This window comes from Heteronotia binoei, chromosome 20, assembly GCF_032191835.1.
Source record: "Heteronotia binoei isolate CCM8104 ecotype False Entrance Well chromosome 20, APGP_CSIRO_Hbin_v1, whole genome shotgun sequence".
NCBI lineage: Eukaryota > Metazoa > Chordata > Lepidosauria > Squamata > Gekkonidae > Heteronotia > Heteronotia binoei.
The window spans coordinates 30026315-30051484 of record NC_083242.1 but is presented as its reverse complement, the minus strand read 5'-3'; the positions used below and the strand labels follow the sequence as shown (position 1 = coordinate 30051484).

The following is a 25170-nucleotide window of genomic DNA, read 5'->3' as shown; positions in this document are numbered from 1 at the left end:
CTGGAGAGCTGGCATCTGGGTTTGCTGCAGCCAGGTCTGCAGAGCAGACCTTGAGCAGATTGTGTTTTGTGTGGCAGTGACGTTGGCAACTGGGTTTACATTGGTTCCAGGCCTGCGGGGTTCATAGAGTAGATAGAGGGATGTAGTGCATTTGGGTCCTATAGAGATTCTCTGGTGTGAAATTAGGTTTGGCTTTGGTGCCCCAGGAATTGGACCCCTTGGTCCAATTTTTTTTTTTTTTTGCCTTGTGGGCTTTGTGTGGGACAGTGCCCTGAAGCTGCACAGCAGTTTGGGGGGCTCTCCTCAAAACCTCCTGCTCCCCAGAGCCACTTTTCCCACGACAATTACAGTGAGGAAATGGCTCTAATTGTTTTTTTCTCACCATTGGGAGCAGTGTTCCTTTTGGGGTGCCCACAGATGGGTGCAGTCTTTTTGGGCCAGGGGGGTTGCATGCTGGGGAGTCCCCTGAAGCTGCCCTGCAGTTTTGGGGCCTCTCCCTCAAACTCCCCTCTGGCCAGAGCCACTTTCCCCACAGCAATTATAGTGGAGGAAGTGGCTAATTGGGCTTTCCCCATCATTGTTGGCAATAGGCCTTTTGGGGAGCCCAAAGACAGGGACCCCCTGGCCCAATCTTTTTGGGACTTGGGGGTTTTGTAGGGGAGAGTCCCCTGCTGGTTCCCTGCAGTTTTTGGGGCTCTCCCTCAACCCCCCGCCCCCCAGTAGCCTCTAATTATGCCCTATATTGCCATTGATTTCAATGGCCCATAGGTTATAATGGTGGAATAGGGGCACCCTCTTTGGGTGCCCCTGGAATGGGACCTCCCAGCCCAATCTTTTTGGGACTTGGGGGGTTTGTAGGGGAGAGACTCCTGCAGGTCCCCTGCAAATTTGGGGGCTCTCCCTCAAACCCCTTCCCCTCCAGGCAGCTTCAAATATACCCTATTTGCCATTGATTTCAATGGCCCATAGGGTATAATGGGGCCGTATATTCGTAAATAGCTGCGCATCTACCGTATATGCGGCTATTCCGACTACGGAATTCAGAAAGATACGGGATTCCGAATTTTTCCCCCCCGTACACTTCCGAATTTGTATAATTCCGATTTTTTTTTTTTTGCACATCCCTAGTTAATAGCCAGTCATGGACCTCTGCTCCAGATGTTTATCCAATCCCCTTCTTGAAGTTGTTTATACTGGTAGCTGCCACCATTTCCCATAGCAGCGAATTCCACTTGTTCACTGATCTTTGGGTGAAGAAGTTCTTCTTTTGATCTGTTCTAAGCTGACTGCCCGTTGATTTTATCGAATGCCCACGAGTTCTTGCACTGTGCGTGAGAGAGAACCGTTCTTCTTTCTCTACTGTCTCCATCTCATGCACAATTTTGATTTCATGCAGCTGAGCGGGTGAGAAAGATATGGGTGAAACAAAGATTGTGGAAGACTCCGATTAAGACAGAATGTCTCTTGGAAGTGAGGATGGTCAAGGCTGCATTCAGATGTTTTGTTGTTGTCGATTTTACAAAACACATACCCTACTTCTATCACCATCAGGGCCATCAAACCATAAGAACATAAGAGAAGCCATGTTAGATCAGGCCAATGGCCCATCCAGTCCAACACTCTGTGTCACACAGTGGCAATTTTTTCTTTTTGTGGCTAATAGCCACTGATGGACCTCTGCTCCATATTTTTATCTAAACCCCTCTTGAAGGTGGCTATGCTTGTGGCTGCCACCACCTCTGTGGCAGTGAATTCCACATGTTAATCACCCTTTGGGTGAAGAAGTACTTCCTTTTATCCGTTTTAACCTGTCTGCTCAGCAATTTCATTGAACGCCCACGAGTTCTTGTATTGTGAGAAAGGGAGAAAAGTACTTCTTTTTCTACTTTCTCCATCCCATGCATTATCTTGTAAACTTCTATCATGTCACCCCGCAGTCGATGTTTCTCCAAGCTAAAGAGTCCCAAGCGTTTCAACCTTTCTTCATAGGGAAAGTGTTCCAGCCCTTTAATCATTCTAGTTGCCCTTTTCTGGACCTTCTCTAATGCTATAATATCCTTAAAGGACAAAAAAATATATGTAACAAAACTCAGTTTTCATAACCATTTATTTATTTAGTTACTTCATGATTGACCCACCTTTCCCCCAAGAAGACCCGAGGTGGCTTACATCATTTTCTTCTCCTCCATTTCATCCTAACAACAACAATCCTGAGAGGTAGGTGAGGTGGAAACGGTGCGACTGGCCCAACGTCACCCACCGAGTGTCCATGGCAGAAGTGGGGATTCGAACCTGGTTCTCTTAGGACTTAACCTGACGCTCTAACTCAGGGGTGTCAAAACTCATTTGTTATGAGGGCCAGATCTGACATAAATGAGACCTTGTCAGGCTGGGTCACATGTGCCATAAAATGTAAAGCCACGTAGCAGAGATATAAACTTTACAAAGGACGCAGGCAAACAAAAAGGTTTTTTAAACGCTTAAAATAAAACATGCTCAAAAGATTAGCACTTATTGGTCTGAAAGGTGCTTTCTTTGTATCTCTCCGTGGCGTAGAGTGGTAAAGCTGCAGTACTGCAGTCGGAGCCCTCTGCTCACGACCTGAGTTCGATTCCAGTGGAAGCTGGTTCAGGTAGCCGACTCGAGGTTGACTCAGCCTTCCAACCTTCCGAGGTTGGTAAAATGAATACCCAGCTTGCTGGGGGGAAAGTGTAAAAGACTGGGGAAGGCAATGGCAAACCACCCCGTAAAAAAGTCTGCCGTGAAAACGTTGTGAAAGCAGCGTCACCCCAGAGTTGGAAACGACTGGTGCTTGCTCAGGGGACCTTTCCTTTCCATGTGATCCTGCAGCATTGTATGGCTGGCCCCGCCTCTTGCAGCAGCCATTTTGTGGCTGGTTCCACCTCCTGTGGCATCCATTATGTGGCTACGCCCACCATGCTGTGTCAGAATACAAAATATGTGCCTCTGAGCTGGCAAAGTTTGGTGACCCTGGATGTAAATTTCAATAAAGAACTTTAGGCTTAACCAGAGAAAAACATATAATGGCTTATGGTCACACCTGGAAAGGAAAGAGGGCATTTCCTCCAATTTGAAGAGCTAGCCAGCAGAGAAAAGAAAACTATCTGAGGGGAAGGCTGATGTGCTATCCCCCCACCCACCCAGTGACAGGGCGTACTTAACAGAATGGCTGAAATCCCAGCTTTTGATCTCCCCCACCCCACCTCCATTTTTCGTTACATGACTTTAAACTGAATGACTGAGCAACAGGAGTCCTTTACCAGCCCAATTAACCAATTAATAGCAGCAGATGCCATTTGGCACCAGGAATTTTAAGATTAAATAAAATGACAGAGGATCACATAAAATGACAGAAGAGCGCATTATAGCCATCAATAATGAACAGCGGCAAATGGGCTGTTACCCTTTCGAGTCTTTGTCTCTGATGAGAACAGTTTGAATAGAGGTTGAAGTGCCCTAAACAGCATTTGAGAGGCCGGGGCAGCTGCCGATTCCAAACACCGTGAGGGTCTATACTGTTTAGGCCTCGCCCAAACCACTAGCTTTCAAAGGAAGGGGGGCAGGTAGTGACGTAACCGTTCTCCCAAGATTCCTCTTAAGAACGGTAAGACATTGCAAAACGAAGTGTTATCCGTAAGCATAATTAGATTTCATTTTGGACCGGGCCCGAGAGGACCGGCCCTGCCATTGGGCATTTGCCTCGGGCACTGGTAGGGTTGCCAAATCCAACTCAAGAAATATCTGGGGACTTTGGGGGTGGAGCCAGGAGACATTAGGGGTGGAGCCAAGATCAAGGCTGTGACAAGCATAATTGAACTCCAAAGGGAGTTCTGGCCATCACATTTAAAGGGACCTTTTTTCAATTCCTTCCTTCCATAGGAAATAATGAAGGATAGGGGCACCTTCTTTTGGGGCTCACAGAATTGGACCCCCTGGTCCAATCTTTTTGAAACTTGGGGGGTATTTTGGGGAAAGGCACTAGATGCTATACTGAAAATTTGGTGCCCCTAACCCAAAAAACAGCCCCCCCAGAGCCCCAGATACCCACGGATCAATTCTCCATGATTTCCTATGGGAATAAATCTCCCTAGGGAATAATAGAGTTCCCAGCAGACATTTCCCTCCCCTCCCCCCGCTTTCTGACGACCCTAAAGCGGGGGGAGGGCCTCCAAACCGGGAGATCCCCTACCCCCACCTGGGAATTGGCAACCCTAGGCACTGGCCATCTGGGGGCGTCAAACTGGGTGCCCTGATGTGATTCAGTGACATTACCAGTGTAAGGGGCGGGGTGTGTGCCAGAAGTTAGACTTCCCTAGGGTGTCAGACAGTCTAGGGCCGGCCCTGCGGTGGATTAAGCCATCCACGCAATGGGTTTATTATGTACAGAATGGAGGGTATTTCTGCAAACATAGGGGAAAACCAGTTTTGCAAACCAACCAATCAGCATCCAGAACAATAGAAGCACTGCTTGCAGCTTTAAAAGATACCCCCTGAGATCTTTGGAGACTACATTTTGAGGGAAAAAAGGAAGCCAGGCATCAGGAAAAGAAGGCCTTGGGGAATATCATTCCAAAGAGCAGGCCTATCTGGCTAGACTGGGCCAGGTTAAGAACGTAAGATTGTAAGAAAAAGCCAGATGGATCAGACCAGTGGTCCATCTAGTCCAGCATGCTGTCTTCCACAGGTGCCAACCAGATCCTCTGGAGGGCCAACAACAGGGCAGAGAGGCTGAGGCTTTCCCTGATAAGAAAATCAGAAGAGCTCTGCTGGATCAGACCAGTGGTCACCTAGTCTAGCATCCTGTCTTCACAGGGGCAAGTCAGTTCCTCTGGAGGGCCAACAACAGGGCAGAGAGCCTGAGGGCTCTTCTGGATCAGACCAGTGAGGGTCCATCTAGTCCAGCATCATCCTGTCTCACACACTGGTCAGCCAGTTCCTCTGGAGGGCCAACAACAGGGCAGAGAGGCTGAGGCCTTCCCCTGATGAGAACATCAGAAGAGCCCTGCCGGATCAGACCAGTGAGGGTCCATCTAGTCCAGCATCCTCCTGTCTCACACATTGGCCAGCCAGTTCCTCTGGAGGGCCAACAACAGGGCAGAGAGGCTGAGGCCTTCCCCTGATGAGAACATCAGAAGAGCCCTGCCGGATCAGACCAGTGAGGGTCCATCTAGTCCAGCATCCTCCTGTCTCACACATTGGCCAGCCAGTTCCTCTGGAGGGCCAACAACAGGGCAGAGAGGCTGAGGCCTTCCCCTAAGAAGAACATCAGAAGAGCTCTGCTGGATCAGACCAGTGGTCATCTAGTCTAGCATCCTGTCTTCACAGGGGCAAGTCAGTTCCTCTGGAGGGCCAACAACAGGGCAGAGAGCCTGAGGGCTCTTCTGGATCAGACCAGTGAGGGTCCATCTAGTCCAGCATCGTCCTGTCTCACACATTGGCCAGCCAATTCCTCTGGAGGGCCAACAACAGGGCAGAGAGCCTGAGGGCTCTTCTGGATCAGACCAGTGAGGGTCCATCTAGTCCAGCATCGTCCTGTCTCACACATTGGCCAGCCAGTTCCTCTGGAGGGCCAACAACAGGGCAGAGAGGCCGAGGCCTTCCCCTGATGAGAACATCAGAAGAGCCCTGCTGGATCAGACCAGTGAGGGTCCATCTAGTCCAGCATCATCCTGTCTCACACATTGGCCAGCCAGTTCCTCTGGAGGGCCAACAACAGGGCAGAAAGGCCGAGGCCTTCCCCTGATGAGAACATCAGAAGAGCCCTGCTGGATCAGACCAGTGAGGGTCCATCTAGTCCAGCATCGTCCTGTCTCACACATTGGCCAGCCAGTTCCTCTGGAGGGCCAACAACAGGGCAGAAAGGCCGAGGCCTTCCCCTGATGAGAACATCAGAAGAGCCCTGCTGGATCAGACCAGTGAGGGTCCATCTAGTCCAGCATCGTCCTGTCTCACACATTGGCCAGCCAGTTCCTCTGGAGGGCCAACAACAGGGCAGAGAGGCCGAGGCCTTCCCCTGATGAGAACATCAGAAGAGCCCTGCTGGATCAGACCAGTGAGGGTCCATCTAGTCCAGCATCATCCTGTCTCACACATTGGCCAGCCAGTTCCTCTGGAGGGCCAACAACAGGGCAGAGAGGCCGAGGCATTCCTCCGAGAAGAGCATCAGAAGAGCCCTGCTGGGTCAGACCAGTGAGGTTCCATCTAGTCCAGCCTCCTGCCTCACACAGTGGCCAACCAGTTCCTCTGGAGGGCCAACTACAGGGCAGAAAGGCTGAGGCCTTCCCCTAAGAAGAACATCAGAAGAGCTCTGCTGGATCAGACCAGTGGTCATCTAGTCTAGCATCCTGTCTTCACAGGGGCAAGTCAGTTCCTCTGGAGGGCCAACAACAGGGCAGAGAGCCTGAGGGCTCTGCTGGATCAGACCAGTGAGGGTCCATCTAGTCCAGCATCATCCTGTCTCACACATTGGGCAGCCAGTTCCTCTGGAGGGCCAACAACAGGGCAGAGAGGCTGAGGCCTTCCCCTGATGAGAACATCAGAAGAGCCCTGCCGGATCAGACCAGTGAGGGTCCATCTAGTCCAGCATCGTCCTGTCTCACACATTGGGCAGCCAGTTCCTCTGGAGGGCCAACAACAGGGCAGAGAGGCTGAGGCCTTCCCCTGAAAAGAACATCAGAAGAGCCCTGCCGGATCAGACCAGTGAGGGTCCATCTAGTCCAGCATCCTCCTGTCTCACACAGTGGGTGGAAGGTGCTTGGGGCTGGGACCGCAATGGATTGCCATGCGCTGCATTTATGCCTGCTTAACTCAGGCCAAACCAGGCAGGCGGCAACTCTCCACCACATGCAATTTCACTTTCCCCATCCTTGCTGGGACAGGCTTCACCTTCAGGTTTCAAAAAGCACAAGTGAGAATCAACTCCAACAAGCACGGGCGTCCGCGGTAGTCAGCATTGCTGACGCACGCAGACCGGTCAGCATCCAAAATTGCCGGGAAGTAAATCGGCCAAGGAAGTCTGTAATTAGAAAAAAGGAAAAGTGCCTTGCTGCATTGAAAGCCCTTTCCCGAGCCTCCTGCACCTTAGAGGGGAACAACAAAGAACGAGAGCAGGATTTCTGCACGTCCTAGCCGTTTTAATACAGAAGCCTGCTTACAAGCATTTCTCTGCAGCTGTATATCTTTCCAAACCCTCCACCCCTTCCCTTTCTTAAGAGCGCTTTTATCCAGGCATGTTATTTCTCCCCTTACATCTCCAGGTAATGACTTGAGAGGTGGGCCATCCGTGATATGCTTACAAAGTTCGAGGGAGCACCTGAGGCATAGGCGTAAAGTACGCAGGGGCTCCGGGGCTTCCGCCCCCCCCCCCTGAATTTTTTCCCTGGGGGCTAAGCCCCCGCTGGGAATACTCCTTTGAAATTATCTCCTTCAAAGGCATGCGAAGCGGTAAAGCAGCTATTCCCTCTGTGTTTTTTTTTCCTCTGGCTGCCAAGAAGGAAGTCAGTAGTCAGAGACACTTTCGTACCTTCCTCACAAATGCTAATTGAGCTACAGTAAACATCTCCCCAGGAAACACATACGTGTGAATCTTTGTCTCTGGGAAAAGCTGTTTTGACCTGAGCAGTCAAGTGGGTGGGGAAAGAGAACTCTGATAAGGCAACAGGGGTGTAGTCCACTTATCAGTAGGGACAGATCTACAAAGATCTATCCTTTCATCTGGCCTGTCTAGAGGGCTGAAGGAGGACAATTGACATTGCAAAGGTAAGTTTTCTGCAAAAAATTTTGCTGTATCTTTGGACTTTCTAAATTAATTACTAAGGTTTTGATGTGCAGAACACATCAATACTTAAAATATGTTTGGTGTCTGTTGGCAAAGAAATTATGGAGGTATGAAAGTATGAATTTATACCCCATCCAACCCCCTAGCAAAAAAAAAATCCAGGTCTCATGTCAGAGAAATATTTGTGTCTGTGTGTAACTCCAGAATTTGAATCCAGATGATGATGACGATATTGGATCCCGCCCTGTACTCTGAACCTCATTGTCTCAGAGTGGTCACAATCTCTTTTATCTCCTTCCCCTTCTACAGACACCCTGTGAGGTGGGTGGGGCTGAGAGAGCTCTCACAAAAGCTGCCCTTTCAAGGACAACTCCTACAAGAGCTATGGCTGACCCAAGACCATTCCAGCAGCTGCAAGTGGAGGAATAAGGAATCAAATCCAGTTCTCCCAGGTAAGTGTCAGCGCATTTAACCACTACACCAAACTGGCCCTCTTTCAGATCCTAGATCCACATCAGCCTCTACACGGCGCTGACTCTCAGGCATGCAGGTATACGTTTTTCAGAAATGAATTATCTTATTTTTATACCCGATCAAGTAAAAAATCCACTACAGCAGTGCTTCAGGACAAAGACATTCAACGATTACTCCCTTTCTCTACGAGAACCCCGACACCGCAGCCAAACCTTCGGGAAGCAAGATCCTCTTGGAAATCCACCGCTAATTAGATCAGATAACAGGACCCAAGTCATGTTTTTATACCGCAATCCGTCGCCCTATTCTCCAGCTGGCCTATCTTGGCCTGTTACGCAAGAGAGTGCCTAGAATCAATGATCAGATCTTTTTTTCAGAAAAGTAGTCAGAATTTCTTTTTCAAAAAAAAAAAAAAAAGCAGAAGAAAAATTCCCTTCCTGCTTTTATCTCGTTCCAGTAGAATCAAAGACAGCGATACAACCCAAGTGTGATAAAGATATTATACATCATCAACATTATCGGCAGAGTCAAAGTGCCCTGGCGCCTTCTTTTTAAGGCTCTCTCGTCTGTCTTTGATGAGGCTAATCAGGAGGTTCTTTTGACAGGGGCAGATAGAAGCTGGTTGAGTAGCACGGGTAACTTTTTTGGGGGGGTGGGGGAGGTTTTTATTATAATTAAATTCCTCTCCGGCATCCATTATAGCGTGATAGATATCAGATGAGACGTTTTGGACAGTCCTTTGACTGGAACTAGATTTCTCGCTACCAGGAGTATGAAAAGAAGTTTTTCTCCCAAGGACTCGATTGAGTTTTTTTCTTTTTTTAATAAATCCAGCTTAGTTCTTTTATCACTGTTACAGAGAAACAACCTTTTGAGGTAGGTTAGGCTGAGAGAGCGTGACTGGTCCAGAGTCACCCAGCGGGCTTCACTGGCAGAAGTGGGGACATGAACCCGGGTCTCCCCAGAAACTAGTCCAACATTTCAGCCACTAGGGGGTGGCTGAACTTGCTTAACGTTAAGAGTCACATAGAATAAATGTCAGATGTTTGAGAGCTGCAAGTCAGGAAGGGAGGGAGGGGAAAAAGGTGGAAAGAAAGCAAGCAGACGGGAGAAGGAGAGGTGGAAAGAAAGCTTGGGGCTCTTTAGCTTGGAGAAACGTCGACTGTGGGGAGACACGATAGAGGTTTACAAGATTATGCAAGGGATGGAGAAAGTAGAGAAAGAAGTCCTTTTCTCCCTTTCTCACAATACAAGAACTCGTGGGCATTCAATGAAATTGCTGAGCAGTCAGGTTAAAATGGATAAAAGGAAGTACTTCTTCACCCAAAGGGTGATTAACATGTGGAATTCACTGCCACAGGAGGTGGTGACGGCTGCCAGCATAGCCAGCTTCAAGAGGGGATTGGATAAAAATATGGAGCAGAGATCCATCAGTGGCTATTAGCCACGGTATGTGTTTGTATGTGTGTGTGTGTGTGTGTGTGTGTGTGTGTATATTTGGCCACAGAGTGTTGGACTGGAGGGGCCATTGGCCTGATCCAACATGGCTTCTCTTCTGTTCTTATGTGACACAGAGTGTTGGACTGGAGGGACCATTGGCCTGATCCAACATGGCTTCTCTTATGTACTTATGTTCTTAATAATACTTTATGATTATAAAATCAACACATATAAACAATTCATAATTTGAAACTTAAAAATGGCTCTATAAAATTTCTTACATAAATTTTATAACATTTTATTGTTATATATTCCATGATGGAATATATAACAATAAAATTTTATAAAAAATTTATAAAAATTATAAATAAATTATAAATTATATAAATTTTATAAAAATATAAAAATTTTATAAAAATTATAAATAAATTATAAATTATATAAATTTTATAAATATATAAAAATTATAAAATTTCTTACAAAGGCGGTCCAGCTTTGTTTTAGCTCTTAATTCTCTGTATAGCTCTATTAGGTGTCATATAGGTAGAGAATAGTATTCAATGGCAAAGTAATGGCAGCTCCTCACGCATTAGTTACTATAGGCCTGCTGGAAAAGGTTGGTTTTGCAAGCCCTGCAGAATTGGGAGAAATCCCGCAGGGCTCTTGTGGCCTCTGTAAGTGCGTTCCATAAATTAGGGGCTGTCACCGAGAAGGCCCTCGCCCATGTAGAGCACAATCTGGCCTCCCTTGGTCCGGGGATGGATAACAGAAGTTGACTTCCTGAACACAGTGCTCTCTGGGGTACATGTAGGGAAAGGTGGTCCCTTAGATAGACAGGTCCTTCGCCATAGAAGAAGAAGAAGATAGAGGGCTTTAAAGGTCCATACCGACACTTTGAAGCAGATTCGGTACACTATAGGCAGCCAGTGCAGCTCTCTCAGCACCAGCTGAATGTGCTCCCATCGAGGGAGCCCCATTAATAACTGCGCTGCAGCGTTCTGCACTAGCTATAGTTTCTGAGTCAGGGTCAAAGGTAGCCCCATGAAGAGGGCATTACAGTAGACAGTCCTTGAAGTAACCATAGCATGGATCATCATTGCTAAGCTTTGGCTTCTATGCCCTGTTCTTGGTCTTCCAGGAGCATTGGTCGGCCACTGTGTGAGACAGGATGCTGGACTAGGTGGACCCTCCCTGGTCTGATCCAGCAGGGCTCTTCTGAGGTTCTTCTCAGGGGAAGGCCTCGGCCTCTCTGCCCTGTTCTTGGTCTTCCAGAGGAACTGGATGGCCACTGTGTGAGACAGGATGCTGGACTAGATGGACCCTCACTGGTCTGATCCAGCAGGGCTCTTCTGAGGTTCTTCTCAGGGGAAGGCCTCGGCCTCTCTGCCCTGTTCTTGGTCTTCCAGAAGCATTGGTCGGCCACTGTGTGAGACAGGAGGCTGGACTAGATGGACCCTCACTGGTCTGATCCAGCAGGGCTCTTCTGAGGTTCTTCTCAGGGGAAGGCCTCGGCCTCTCTGCCCTGTTCTTGGTCTTCCAGAAGCATTGGTCGGCCACTGTGTGAGACAGGATGCTGGACTAGATGAACTATTGGTCTGATCCATCAGGGCTCTTCATCGGTTTCTTATGGGTGTGGCTGCAGAGCAACACAAAGGATAGCGGGTGGCTTGAACAAACAAACAAACAAATGGACAAGCACTCTAGAAATGAGATCATCCCTATTTTTAGCCCATTATCTTCCTCGTAAAAGATCAAATTAAATTGTTTCCATATTACCACTGTTTGAGATGGAAGGAACAGTGCAGTAGCTAGCAATTTAATAAACAAAAGCTATCAGACAACATTACCAGGACAGCCCATTTTTAATTTATTTCATTTCCCTGGTGCAGTAATACACGAAATCTGACACGGTCTTAAAAGGAACACAAAACAAAAAACAAACAAGGGTAGCAAAATGAGTATTCGGCAGGGGGGGCGGGAAATGTCTTGTCTGCATCTGAAATGGAAGAATGAACTCCTGCTAGGTGTGCCTGAACTCTAGAAAGGGAAAACGACACTGCTATTTGCTCAGATTTGAGAAAAGGTGAGTTATTGAAAGAGAGTATATGAAAACATTCCGAACGATGCAAGGGATATTGAATGTCTATAGGAAGATGTTTCTATGAATATGTATGCATGTGAGAGTATAAAGGTATAAACAAAAGAAGAAGAAGATATTGGATTTATAATCCCCCCTCCAGCCAAAGCTCAGAGTGGCTGACAATCTCTTTTACCAGTTTGGTGTAGTGGTTAAGTGTGCAGACTCTTATCCGGGAGAGTCGGGTTTGATTCTCCACTCCTCCACTTGCAGCTGCTGGAATGGCCTTGGGTTAGCCATAGCTCTGGCAGAGGTTGTCCTCGAAAGGGCAACTGCTGTGAGAGCCCTCTCAGCCCCACCCACCTCACAGGGTGTCTGTTGTGGGGGGAGAAGATAAAGGAGATTGTAAGCCGCTCTGAGTCTCTGATTCAGAGAGAAGGGCGGGGTATAAATTTGCAATTCTTCTTCTTTACCTTCCTCCCCCAGAACAGACACCTTGAGAGGTGGGTGGGGCTGAGAGGGCTCTCACAGCAGCTGCCCTTTCAAGGACAACTCCTGCAAAAGCTATGGCTGACCCAAGGCCATTCCAACACCTGCAATTGGAGGAGTGCAGAATCAAACCCGGCTCTCCCAGATAAGAATTAACCACTGCACCAAACTCTTAAATCTACACGATTTAGACCTGTTATGTGCAAATATTTAAAGGGGCAAAAACAGGTATATCAACACAAGAACATCTTATTTTTTTACACAGGTCTCCCAGATCCTTTTCATACACTCTGACTGCTACACCACGCCAATTCACAGACCCTATGTTTCAGCTGATCGAGCTACCAGTTAAAGCTGGCAGTCACTAACACACAGGATCAGCAATAAAAGTCTGCAAGACAAATGCTAAATTGGAACAGTAGGCATTATTTTCCCCAAACCAGCTACTAGCTGACTGCTCCTGGGCCTGAAGAACAACACATAAGCGCCCACGGAGGTCAAGCCAACTGCCATGCGGGAACCGTGAAACCGAGCCTCCCCCAATCTCCTTCCAATCAAAATATCAATCTAATTGCCGGATTTATGTCGCGTCTCTCATTTCGTATGGAAATCAGTCTCCCGTATCCTACAGCTAGGAGGACGTGTTACTCCGTTTACTTGATTAGGCTGGGAATCGCTGGTCCAACTGTCACCTTGTTTACACTTCTAGTGACAACTCTGCATATCGGTTTCGCAGAACGCCTGTCAAAGCCACGCTTGTCAAAAACACAGTCTCTACCGCTGTGTAACCAAGTTGGCATTCGTTTCCAGCAGCAACTCGGTAGAGCAGCAGATCAAGGGCTGAGATCTTCATTCGTGGCCTCTGCTTCATGTTTGGTGTAGTGGTTAAGTGCGTGGACTCTTATTTGGGAAAACCGGGTTTGATTCCCCACTCCTCCACTTGCACCTGCTGAGATGGCCTTGGGTCAGCAATAGCTTTCACAGAAGCTGTCCTTGAAAGGGTAGCTGCTATAAAAGAACTCTCAGCCCCACCTACCTCACAGGGAGAAAGTCCAGAAAAGGGCAACTAGAATGATTAAAGGGTTGGAACACTTTCCCTATGAAGAAAGGTTGAAACGCTTGGGGATCTTTAGCTTGGAGAAGCGTCGCCTGCGGGATGACATGATAGAAGTTTACAAGATAATGCATGGGATGGAGAAAGTAGAGGAAGAAGTACTTTCTCCCTTTCTCACAATACAAGAACTCGTGGGCATTCAATGAAATTGCTGAGCAGTCGGGTTAAAATGGATAAAAGGAAGTACTTCTTCATCCAAAGGGTGATTAACATGTGGAATTCACTGCCACAGGAGGGGGTGGCGACTACAAGCATAGCCAGCTTCAAGAGGGGATTGGATAAAAATATGGAGCAGAGGTCCAACAGTGGCTATTAGCCATAGTGTGGATAGATAGATAGATAGATAGATAGATAGATAGATAGATAGATAGATAGATAGATAGATAGATAGATAGATAGATAGATGATAGATAGATAGATAGATAGATAGATAGATAGATAGATAGATAGATAGATAGATAGATAGATGATTGATAGATAGATAGATAGATAGATAGATAGATAGATAGATAGATAGATAGATAGATAGATAGATAAATTTTTTTTGGCCACTGTGTGACACAGAGTGTTAGAATGGATGGGCCATTGGCCTGATCCAACATGGCTTCTCTTATGTTCTTATGTGATTCAAATGTGGAATTCGCTGCCAGAGGATGTAGTGACGGCCACACGAATTAACAGTGTTAAAAGAGGATTAGATAGATTCATGGAGGATAAGTTGATCAATGGCTATTAGCCATGGTGACTGGGGAATCTCCACATTCTGAGACACTAAACCAGGAGCTGGGAGGCAGCCACAGGAGAAGGCCTTGGCCTCTATGCCCTGTTGTTGTCCATCCACAGGAACTAGTCGGATAGTGTGTGAGACAAGATGCTGAACAAGATGGACCACTGGTTCAATCCAGCTGAGCTCTTCTGATGTTCTTCTCAAGGAAACCTCTCTGTCCTCTTGCTGGCCCTTCTGAGGAACTGGTTGACCACCGTTTGAGACAGGATGTATGACTAGAAAGACTACAGGTCTGATTCAGCAGGGCTCTTCTGACGTTTTCATTAGGGGTCGGCCTCAGCATCTGTGTCCTCTTGGAGGCCCTCCAGAGGAACTGGCTGGCCATTGTGTGAGACTGGAGGCTGGACTAGATGGACCCTCATTGGTCTGATCCCGCAGGGCTCTTCTGATGTTCTTCTCAGGGGAAGGCCTTGGGCCTCTGTGCCCTGTTGTTGGCCCTCCAAATGAACTGGTTGGCCACTGTGTGAGATAGGATGCTGGCCTAGATGGACTATTGGTCTGATCCAGCAGGGCTCTTCTTAGCTTCTTAAGATCTATCCTAAATGTGTTTGTCAGTCCTCTGATCAGTTTTCCGAAGCTGGCTTTTGACAGCAGTGATCTTTATTGCTGCGCTTCATTATTTTTATATCATTTAGGGCTGCCTCGTGATCATTTAGGGCTGTCTCATGATGTTTCCTTTATATTAAGCATTTTGTATTCTCAGGCGGGGGGAATACCTCCAACAGAAATGGAGAAGCAGTACAGAAATATCCAGAAGAATGCCTTACCTAATCGAACATTAAAAACCAGCTTGCTAAGCAAATGCTTCAAACATGACTGAGCCCCCTAACAACATTCCTTTATGCTTCAGTGTTTTCACCCCCATTTAGCAGTGAGATGCTTTTCTCCCAACCTGTGAAGATCTGGAACTCCATACACGCTCCAAAAATGAACACGATGCAGCCCCTCTTTTGGTCCTCCTCCAAAACCATCATCAAAGGTCACCTCTTAATTCCTGTTAAGCTTGGTCCTCGGTCTGAGAGCCACTTTGGTATAGTGGTTAGATCTTATCCCCCCAAAATCTTGTTGGTCTTTAAGGTGCTATGGGACTCGAACCCAGAATCAGCACTGGCTCTCTTCATAAACAATTTTATTAGCAACATATGGTAGTAGAACTATATCTACAACTTATAAAAGGCTTAAGATAAAAAAAAAAATCATTCTACCCCAGATCTTACTTTTCTCCCACCCCTCCCCCCAATACTTGACCCCCGCCAGTGTTATTTTTTTTAAAAAAAAACAGATATTAAAGGTACCTTTAACTATCAAGAAAAAACAAAAATTGATAAAGAAAAAGATCCCCCCTTCAAAAGTTATATTCTTGTCTTAAATGTCTTAATCATCAAAAATTGTCCAATGTCCTTTTATTTTCCACTCTTTTTCTACATATCTTCTGAATTTCTTCCACTCCCGATTAAAAAGTTCTAAATCGCAGTCTCTTAGTTTTCTTGTTAATTTGTCCATTTCACTCCATGACATAACTTTTATAGTCCAATCCCATTTTTCTGGTATTTTTTTCTTGCTTCCACAACTGCGCATACAATGTCCTAGCAGCTGAGAGCAAGTACCATATTAAAGTTCTATCTTCTTTTGGAAATTTTTCCATTTGTAATCCCAGCAGAAAAGTCTCTGCTTCTTTGTTAAATTCATATCCCAGGATCTTAGACAGCCAAATGGACAAACTGCTTCTCTCACACAGCGTTTGTCTTTTTTTTTCAGGTTTGGTGGATTATTAGGAAAGGGTTTTAAGGTCTTTGTATCATGGGTAGAATCTGAGTGCCTTCTCCCATAGCCCCCTTCATCTGCCTTCTTCTCCTATAGTCCCCTTCTTTTGCTTTCTGTGCCCCCCCCTCCAAGAAAGAGGGAATACATCCAGCTCTCTGGCTTATCTTTCATGCCCTGCGTGGGTTACAGGAGGCACAGCCAGTTAAAGCCCTCTGCTTCTCAGGCAGATCCTTTTGTTGAGGTTCAATGCACTGTAAGGGCTGCCAGTTGCACACAATCAAAAATGCTCTTTCATACATCAGCAGGAACGAGAAGAAAGGCTTGTGCTGATGTCTCAAATCCAGCCCGACACAAACTCCTTGCCAGTTTGGTGTAGTAGTTAAGTGTGCAGACTCTTATTTGGGAGAACCGGGTTTGATCCTCCGCTCCTCCACTTGCAGCTGCTGGAATGGCCTTGGGTTAGCCATAGCTCTCGAAGAGGTTGTCCTTGAAAGAGCAGCTGTTCTGTGAGAGCCCTCTCCAGCCCCATCCACCTCACAGGGTTTCTGTTGTGTGGGGTGAAGGCAAAGGAGGCAAAGGAGACTGTAAGCTGCTCTGAGACTCTGAATCAGAGAGAAGGGCGGGGTATAAATCTACAGTCTTCTTCTGTTGAAAAACACTGCATTTGAGCTGCCCACGGATAGGAAAGTTTTTTTAAAAGCAGTGTTTCCTGATCTGCAAGGGTTCATCCCCCCATCTCAGCTTGCTTCTGCAACCAGTAAGCAATCGAACACATATGCTGGAACCGGCCCAACGAGAGACTCCAGTGCCCCTTGCTATAGATGTTCAAGAGGTGCCACTCGCAACGATAAATAAGATTTTGCTGAAATCGAGTTATTTGAGCACTGCAGCCTCTGGCTGTCACCAAAGGCTGAGAATGCAGAGAAGCTTCGGCTCCCACTAACTATGTTGAAATGGAAATTGGAAAGCCAGGAGCCGAGAGATAAAGCGTGAATTGAGTAAACTCAGCAGAGTCGTGGGCTGAGGTCCTTGCGGGCACATATTCAGCTATCTTCAGATATTCTCACGACCTCCACCACTTTCTTATGCTCGATTAAATTCTGATTGTCCTCCCACTGCCTGTTTGACATTACAAGTCCAGGATGGTCAACTGCGAGTTGGGAACATCATGAAGATTTGGGGAATTGAGTCTTTGGAGGAAAGTGATCTCAGTGGGGTACGATGTCAGAGAGTCCACCTTCCAAAGTATCCATTTTCTCCAGGGGAACTGATCTCTGTAGCTGAAAGATTGGTTGTATTTCTGTGGGATCCCTCGGACTCACTTGGTAGGGGGCAACGCGATATGAGTCCCGGTATACCTCCGTCCCCCCCCTCTGCTATAAACTCTTTTTTCTAATAGATTTTCACAACAGAGTGCTGTTCACTGAGACATGAAACTTTGATTTCCAGGGGAAACAACGCAGTGATAATACACGGAGCAAAGATCTAAGCCTTCCCCGCCCATGCCGATGGCATTCCGCTACTCTGGCAGGATGCCTCCCCCCTCCATAGGCAAAGAGTTGGTGTCGGCCTGAATTTGAGACATCAGCACAAGCCTTTCTTCTCGCTCCTGCTGATGAATGAAAGAGCATTTTCGATTGTGTGCAACTGGCAGTCCTTACGGTGCATCGCGCCTCATCAAAAGGCTCTGCCAGGGAAGCAAAGGGCTTTAACCGGCTCTGCCTCCTGAAACCTGCACAGGGAATGCAGAACAAGTCAGGGAGCGGGAGGTATTCCCTCTTTTTTGGAGGGGGAACACAAGGCAGTAGAAGGGGGCTATGAGAGAAGGCCCCCAAATTCTACCCATGACACCAAGGCCTTTAAACCATTTCCTAACAATCCACCAAACCTGAAAAAAGACAAATGCGGTATGAGAGATAGTTAGGAAAGTGACAGAAAATACTATAAGAACAGAAGAGAAGCCATGTTGGATCAGTCCAACATTCTGTGTCACATAAGAACATAAGCCATGTTGGATCAGGCCAATGGCCCATCCAGTCCAACATTCTGTGTCACATAAGAACATAAGAGAAGCCATGCTGGATCAGGCCAGTGGCCCCTCCAGTCCAACACTCTGTGTCACATAAGAACATAAGAGAAGCCATGTTGGATCAGGCCAGTGGCCCATCCAGTCCAACACTCTGTGTCACATAAGAACATAAGAGAAGCCATGTTAGATCAGGCCACTGGCCCATCCAGTCCAACACTCTGTGTCACATAAGAACAGAAGAGAAGCCATGTTGGATCAGGCCACTGGCCCATCCAGTCCAACACTCTGTGTCACATAAGAACAGAAGAGAAGCCATGTTGGATCAGGCCAATGGCCCATCCAGTCCAACACTCTGTGTCACAGAAGAACATAAGAGAAGCCATGTTGGATCAGGCCAATGGCCCATCCAGTCCAACACTCTGTGTCACATAAGAACAGAAGAGAAGCCATGTTGGATCAGGCCACTGGCCCATCCAGTCCAACACTCTGTCACACAGTGGCCAAAAAACCCCAGGTGCCATCAGGAGGTTCATACAGGGCTGGCTTGCCCACTAGGCAAACAAGGCGGTTGCCTACGGCACCGGGAGGGTGTGGACACCAAATTGGGCTCCCCACCCCCTCCCGGTGCCCCAGGGAAGCACCTAGTTTGCCTGCCTCCTCCGCCCACCAGCCGCTACTGCCACTCGCCACCACCACTGCCTGCCCCCCCCGCCCCGCCCCTCCGTTCCTTTCCCTTCCCCCCCCCGGCGGCTCTGCGCCCGCCGCCCTCCTCCTCCTCCCTCCTGATCCATCCCCACCCTACATTGATTTAAATGCCGAAACCGGCTCTAGCGCTGCGTTCCGGCTATCTAAAGCTTCCCTCCCCCCGCCCGATCATTCGATCAACGGGCAAAACCGCACCGCGGGGCTGTGCCGCGCTCACAGTCTGTCAGGACAAGCGTCCTGAAAGGGTGGCTCGGCTGCTGCTGACTCCTCTCCCATCCAGGAATTGTCCTGGCAGACTGTCCTGACAGGCTGTGAGCGCAGCCTGGTCCCGTGGCATGGTTTTGACCAACAATCAAGTGAACGGGCAGGGGGAGGGGAGCTTTAGATAGCCAGAATGCGGTGCTAGAGCCGGTTCCGGCATTGAAATCGACGTGGGGTGGGGAAGGGTCGGGAGGGAGGAGGTGTGGCGGGGAGGGGGGAAAAGGAGGAGGTGCGGCGGGTAGGAGGCATGGGGGGGAAGGCGTGGGGGTGCTTTGGGGAGCACCAGCAGTGAGTCTGCCTAGGGTGCCATGGGGAGTCAGGTTGCCGCTGGGTCCATCAGTGGGGCCAGGACAGTAGACTGCACTGTGTCCCCCCAAGCACCAAGAATACAGAGCATCACTGTCCCAGACAGAGAGTTCCAACAATACTATAGATCGGGGATGAAGAAGAAGAAGAAGATGATATTGGATTTATATCCTGCCTTCCACTCCAAAGAGTCTCAGAGCGGCTCACAATCTCCCCGTGGTGCCCGAAGGCAATTAGGTGCCTGCTGACACTTTTTATGATGCCCTCCGAGAATTTATAGAAAAGCGAGCAGAGCAAAGTGGGGCTTTTGGCCAGAGACTTGCGACCTCTCATTGGAGATCTGAGTGGCTGTGCAGCATTTTTTAACGTGTCGCTTTGGCGGTAGATGCCACCAAAGCACTGACTGCCACTTTGGGGTGGGGACCAGCCCTGTGTGATTGCTGCGGAAGCCATTGTGTGGCTGTGCCCACGGTGCTGTGTCAGAATTCCAAAGGTGCTGGCACAATCAAAAAGTTTAGGAACCCGTTACACATCTATGGTGCAGCCTTGTTTGGAACCCTCTGTATGCTGTCGTATTGCAAAAAGAAGATAGCAGAGCTCGACGAAGCACAGAAAAGGGCAACCAGGAAGATTCAGGCATTCGAGTGCCCTTTCTACGAGAAGAGGTTGAAAAGTCGGGTGCTTTTCAGGGTTTTTTTGGGGGGGAGATAACTCAGACATGATTTGTTGTTCAGGTGCACAGTCGAGTCCGACTCTTAACGACCCCATGGACCAAGTCACGCCAGGCCCTTCAATCTTCCACCATCCTCCGAAGTTTGCTCAAATTCATGTTTGTTGCATCGATAACACTGTCTAACCATCTCATCCTTTGTTGTCCCCTTCTTTTTCCTTCAGTCTTTCCAAGCATCAGGGTCTTCTCCAGTGAGAGCTCCCTTCTTATTGGGTGGCAAAAGCATTTGAGCTTCGGTTTCAGCATCTGACCTTCCAGCGAAGAATCAGGGTTGATTTCCTTTAGGACTGACCTGATCTCCTTGTCGTCTAAGGGACTCTCAAGAGTCTAGTGGTTTACAAAATTATGCAGAGTGGAGGAAATGGATAGAGAGAGATTTTCCCCTCTTGCATAATTCAAGAATTCAGGAGCACTCGATGAAGTTGATGGCTGAGGGATACAGGTCAGGCAAAAGGAAATACTCCATTACTCCACTGAATTGTGGCATACACTGGATGGATCTGAAATAAGATTAGGTGAATTCAAGGAAGTAGAGGCTACTGATGGCTACTGGCTATGTTGAGATCAACATCCAGAGGCAGAAGTGAAAATCAACCTGGGCTTCTCTAGACTGTGTGTTGGCCCTCCAGGGACACTAGTTGGCCACTACAAGAGACAGGGCTCCGGACAAGATAGACCTCTGGTCTGGAATTCCCTGCTAGAGGATATCGCGATGGCCACAGGAATAACCAGCTTGAAGAGCAGATTAGATAGATGGATGGAGAATAAGTCTATCAATGGTTACTACCCATGGTGTCTGAGGGGGACCTCCACATTCAGAGGAACTAATCCTCGGAATCCCAGAACCAGGAGGCCACATCAGAGGAAGGTCTTGGCTTCCACTTCCTGTTGTTGGCCCTCCAGGGGTCCGGTTGGTCATTGTGTGAGACAGGAGGTTGCTGGACTAGGTGGACCACTGGACCCTGGTCTGATACAGCAGGGCTCTTTCTGATGTCTTATGAAGGCATTGACCTCTCTGCCCTGTTGTTGGCCCTCCAGAAGAACTGGTTGGCCACTGTGTGAGATAGGATGCTGGACTAGATGGACCACTGAGGTAATCCAGCAAGGCTCTTCTTATGAAGGCATTGACCTCTCTGCCCTGTTGGCCCTCCAGAAGAACTGGTTGGCCACTGTGTGAGATGGGATGCTGGACTAGATGGACCACTGAGGTAATCCAGCAAGGCTCTTCTTATGAAGGCATTGACCTCTCTGCCCTGTTGTTGGCCCTCCAGAAGAACTGGTTGGCCACTGTGTGAGATGGGATGCTGGACTAGATGGACCACTGAGGTAATCCAGCAAGGCTCTTCTTATGAAGGCATTGACCTCTCTGCCCTGTTGTTGGCCCTCCAGAAGAACTGGTTGGCCACTGTGTGAGATGGGATGCTGGACTAGATGGACCACTGAGGTAATCCAGCAAGGCTCTTCTTATGAAGGCATTGACCTCTCTGCCCTGTTGTTGGCCCTCCAGAAGAACTGGTTGGCCACTGTGTGAGATGGGATGCTGGACTAGATGGACCACTGAGGTAATCCAGCAAGGCTCTTCTTATGAAGGCATTGACCTCTCTGCCCTGTTGTTGGCCCTCCAGAAGAACTGGTTGGCCACTGTGTGAGATGGGATGCTGGACTAGATGGACCACTGAGGTAATCCAGCAAGGCTCTTCTTATGAAGGCATTGACCTCTCTGCCCTGTTGTTGGCCCTCCAGAAGAACTGGTTGGCCACCGTGTGAGACAGGATGCTGGACTAGATTGGACCACTGGTCTGATCCAGCAGGGGTTCTTTTTAGGTTATTATCTAGGGAAGGCCTAGGCCTCTAAGTTCTGTTGTTGGCCCTCCAGAGGAACTGGTTGGCCAGTGTGTGAGGCTGGATGGACCCTCACTGGTCTGATCCAGCAAGGCTCATCAGATGTTCTTATGATCCTATACCCCTGTAACTATTATACCTAATTTCATACTGTTCCAGTATGTACATTTTGCTGGTCTCATGGGAGACCAACAAGGAAGTCCAGAGTCACTATGAATGGGCAGGCAATGGCAAATTCCCTCTTAACGTCTCTTGCCTTTAAACCCCTACTTGGTTGCCATGAGTTGGCTGTGCTTGATGGTGAAAAAGGAAGACAAACAAGAAAGGGCGACTTTATGTGGAACAGGCTTCCTCGGGAGGTGGGGGGCTGTCCTCCTTTGGAGGTTTTCAAGTAGATGGCCAGCTGACAGCGATGCTGATTCTGTGAACTTAGGGAGGGCAGGAAGGGATGAGCCAGTGCTCAGTTGAGAGAAGTGTCTGTGAAATTGGCATAAGAATGTGGCATAAGCATTCCAGTTTCCAGATATGTTAGAAGTGTAATGTTTTGCATCTCTGCGGTGAGCACATACATACAAGATAAGAACATAAGAGAAGCCATGCCCACGAGTTCTTGTATTGTGAGAAAGGGAGAAAAGTACCTCTTTCTCTACTTTCTCCATCTCATGCATTATCTTGTAAACCGCTATCATGTCACCCCGCAGTCGACGCTTCTCCAAGCTAAAGAGTCCCAAGCGTTTCCATCTTTCTTCATAGGGAAAGTGTTCCAGCCCTTTAATCATTCTAGTTGCCCTTTTCTGGACTTTCTCCAATGCTATAATATCCTTTTTGAGGTGCGGCGACCAGAACTGCACACAGTACTCCAAATGAGACCGCACCATCGATTTATACAGGGGCATTATGATACTGGCTGATTTGTTTTCAATTCCCTTCCTAATAATTCCCAGCTTCAGATGCTTCAATCTAATGGCAGACCTCAAGAAAATAGGAAGCCTTACTGAAGTTGCATGACCAGAAGAGCTGAATTCATTTGGACTTTTGAAAAAAGGACAGTGGTTTCTGAAATGGACTGAGTAACTGCTGACTAGCCATAGGGTCCTTTATTGAAATATAGATGCCAATCTGTACAAATGTTGTTTGAAGTATCGTCTATGTCCCAGCGATACATGGTAGATTTTTGGGAAAAAGATGGATTTTTAATAAAATATATTAAAAACACACAAAATATATTGAATATTCATATAACTTCATTGAAGTATTTATTAGGGTTTTCGTAAGCAACATTAGAGCATATAGCTGTTTGCAGCACATTTCAATGCGAGGTTACATGTTTAGTGCCATGCAGGGGTTCACTGGGAGAGTGGGGGAGGAGATAGTTGTGAATTTCCTGCATTTGTGCACGGGTTGGGCTCGATGACCCTTGAGGCCCCTTGTAGCTTTGCATTTCTCACATCCCTTCCAAACGAACTGATTACGCTATGTGTCGGATCTCGTTTTGAACCTCCTTTTCTCTGAATCACACACACGCATTTCTGTTCTGTGTTATAACTCAGCTTGACACATACCTCATGCGTCCAACAAAGAGAACTCTGGTCTCTGAAAAGCTTCTGCTAAAATACATTTTGCGAGTCTCTAAGATGCTGCCAGGCTCCTACTTAAGACAGGCAGACGGGAAACGCTTCATGCAGCCAACTATTCCTGAACAGTTAAGGGACCTTGAATTCATCATTTTGTCCCTTAATGTGTCCAGGGACCCAAGAAACGGCAGCATACGGGAGTATACAGCAAGCGAGGCTGAAGTCAGACCGGTCCTGATCAACCGTAACAGTCGGTTGCGAGATGCCACTGCCGCCTTATCACCACCAACCGGGATGTACAAAAGAAGGAATTGCCTCTTCTGTGGATTCTCTTGGCACCAGCAGAAGGGGGCATTCGGGTCCCTCTCCTCCTCATTAGGCTTCCTCCTCTTGCAGGCAAAACAGCCTCCGGCTAAGGAGAGATGGATGGCACCGCTTCGAGAGTCCAAGGGGACTGGCATTGACAGCAAAGGAGAGTGTAGCTCTATCCCTCCCTCACCTCTCCTAACCCTTTCTGCTCCCCGAACATGGGGACGCTTTTGACGGATGTCACCCGTCCGAACACACGGAACAAAAGTGCTCTCTGCCCCCACCCCTGTGGAGCGTCAATGTTCAGAACCATGTTCCTGCTTTGCATCAGCATGAATGAGAGGATACGTTTCCTGCGAGAGAACCAGACTGATTGCATTTCCCCCTTTCCAAGCAGTCCCGTAGCTAACCAGGGGCCCGCGGGGCCTGGTCCCCTGACAGTGTTTTCGGGGCCCTTCATCGCCTCCCACTCCAGTGCAATTTAACTGCACAGGAGGGGCACTCAAGAGCAGCCGCTGCCTTCCCAGCACCATTTAAAGGGCGAGCCAATCATCTTATTGGCTGGCTCTAAATCACAAGGGGAGGAAGAGGGGTGGTCCTCAGCCTCTCCAGCTTCCTGCTCTCACCCCCATGGCCCCGTCCCCCATGGCCCCTAGCTACGAGGCTGCCCCCCAAGGCATACAGCCACTGGCAGGCCACCTTGGCAAATCAGTTCCTGCCCTTCTCAATGAGTACAGCTGATTAACTGCAACGTTTCCTTTCCCAGGATGTCGGGTCAAAGCTGACCCCCTTGAATTCTGTCACCTGGCTAGATCCGGGTTCGTTACCCCTACAAGGGGATTCACAGGACTAAAGCAGCTCTCCTCTCTTTTGAGCCTGTGGGTCCCTTTGGAACTCCTGTGGGTCCCTTTGAGCCTGTGGGTCCCTTTGGAACTCTGACAGACGGTGGCGGGTGCAACCACAAAAGGGCTGCCATGGGAGACAAGTAAGCCTAAGTTCAGAGAGGACGAGGTTAATTTAAAAAAAATACACCAGAAAAGACGGGCGGGAGAGGGCAAAGCAAAGGAGTGGCAGCTGCCTGTGGAATCTGCATAGCCAATCAAATGTTTGATGGCAAAGCAGAAGGCTTTCAGGGCATGAACCCTACCTGACCCCGCCCAGATTTTAGAAGTATTTTGATGGGTGCCAAGAAAGGTGTTGGCAGGCACCACAGTGCCCACGGGCGGAAGGCTGGAGACCACTGTTCTAGGGCATCTGACCATCCAATGATGATTAGGGTTTGTAGAATCTTTCGGGATCAAGTGCCGTGTTCTACTGGAGAAAGTTTTCCTTCCAGACGTTTCGTTCTCAGCTGCAGAGAACATCCTCAGTGGCGTTGCAGCCGGAGCAGGCGCTCTGACCTTCTTGGCTGCTGTGCAATGATGGTTTTGATCTCACGATCAATTTCTGTCTCATTTCTAGCTTTGTCCCC

General features: G+C 48.2%; 1 protein-coding gene across 1 annotated transcript in view; it reads right to left on the bottom strand.

The window, feature by feature from the left end:
- Positions 1 to 25170, bottom strand: part of MAD1L1 (mitotic arrest deficient 1 like 1) — a 600356-nt gene that overhangs the window by 352418 nt on the left and 222768 nt on the right. The gene's annotated exons all lie outside the window — the stretch shown is intronic.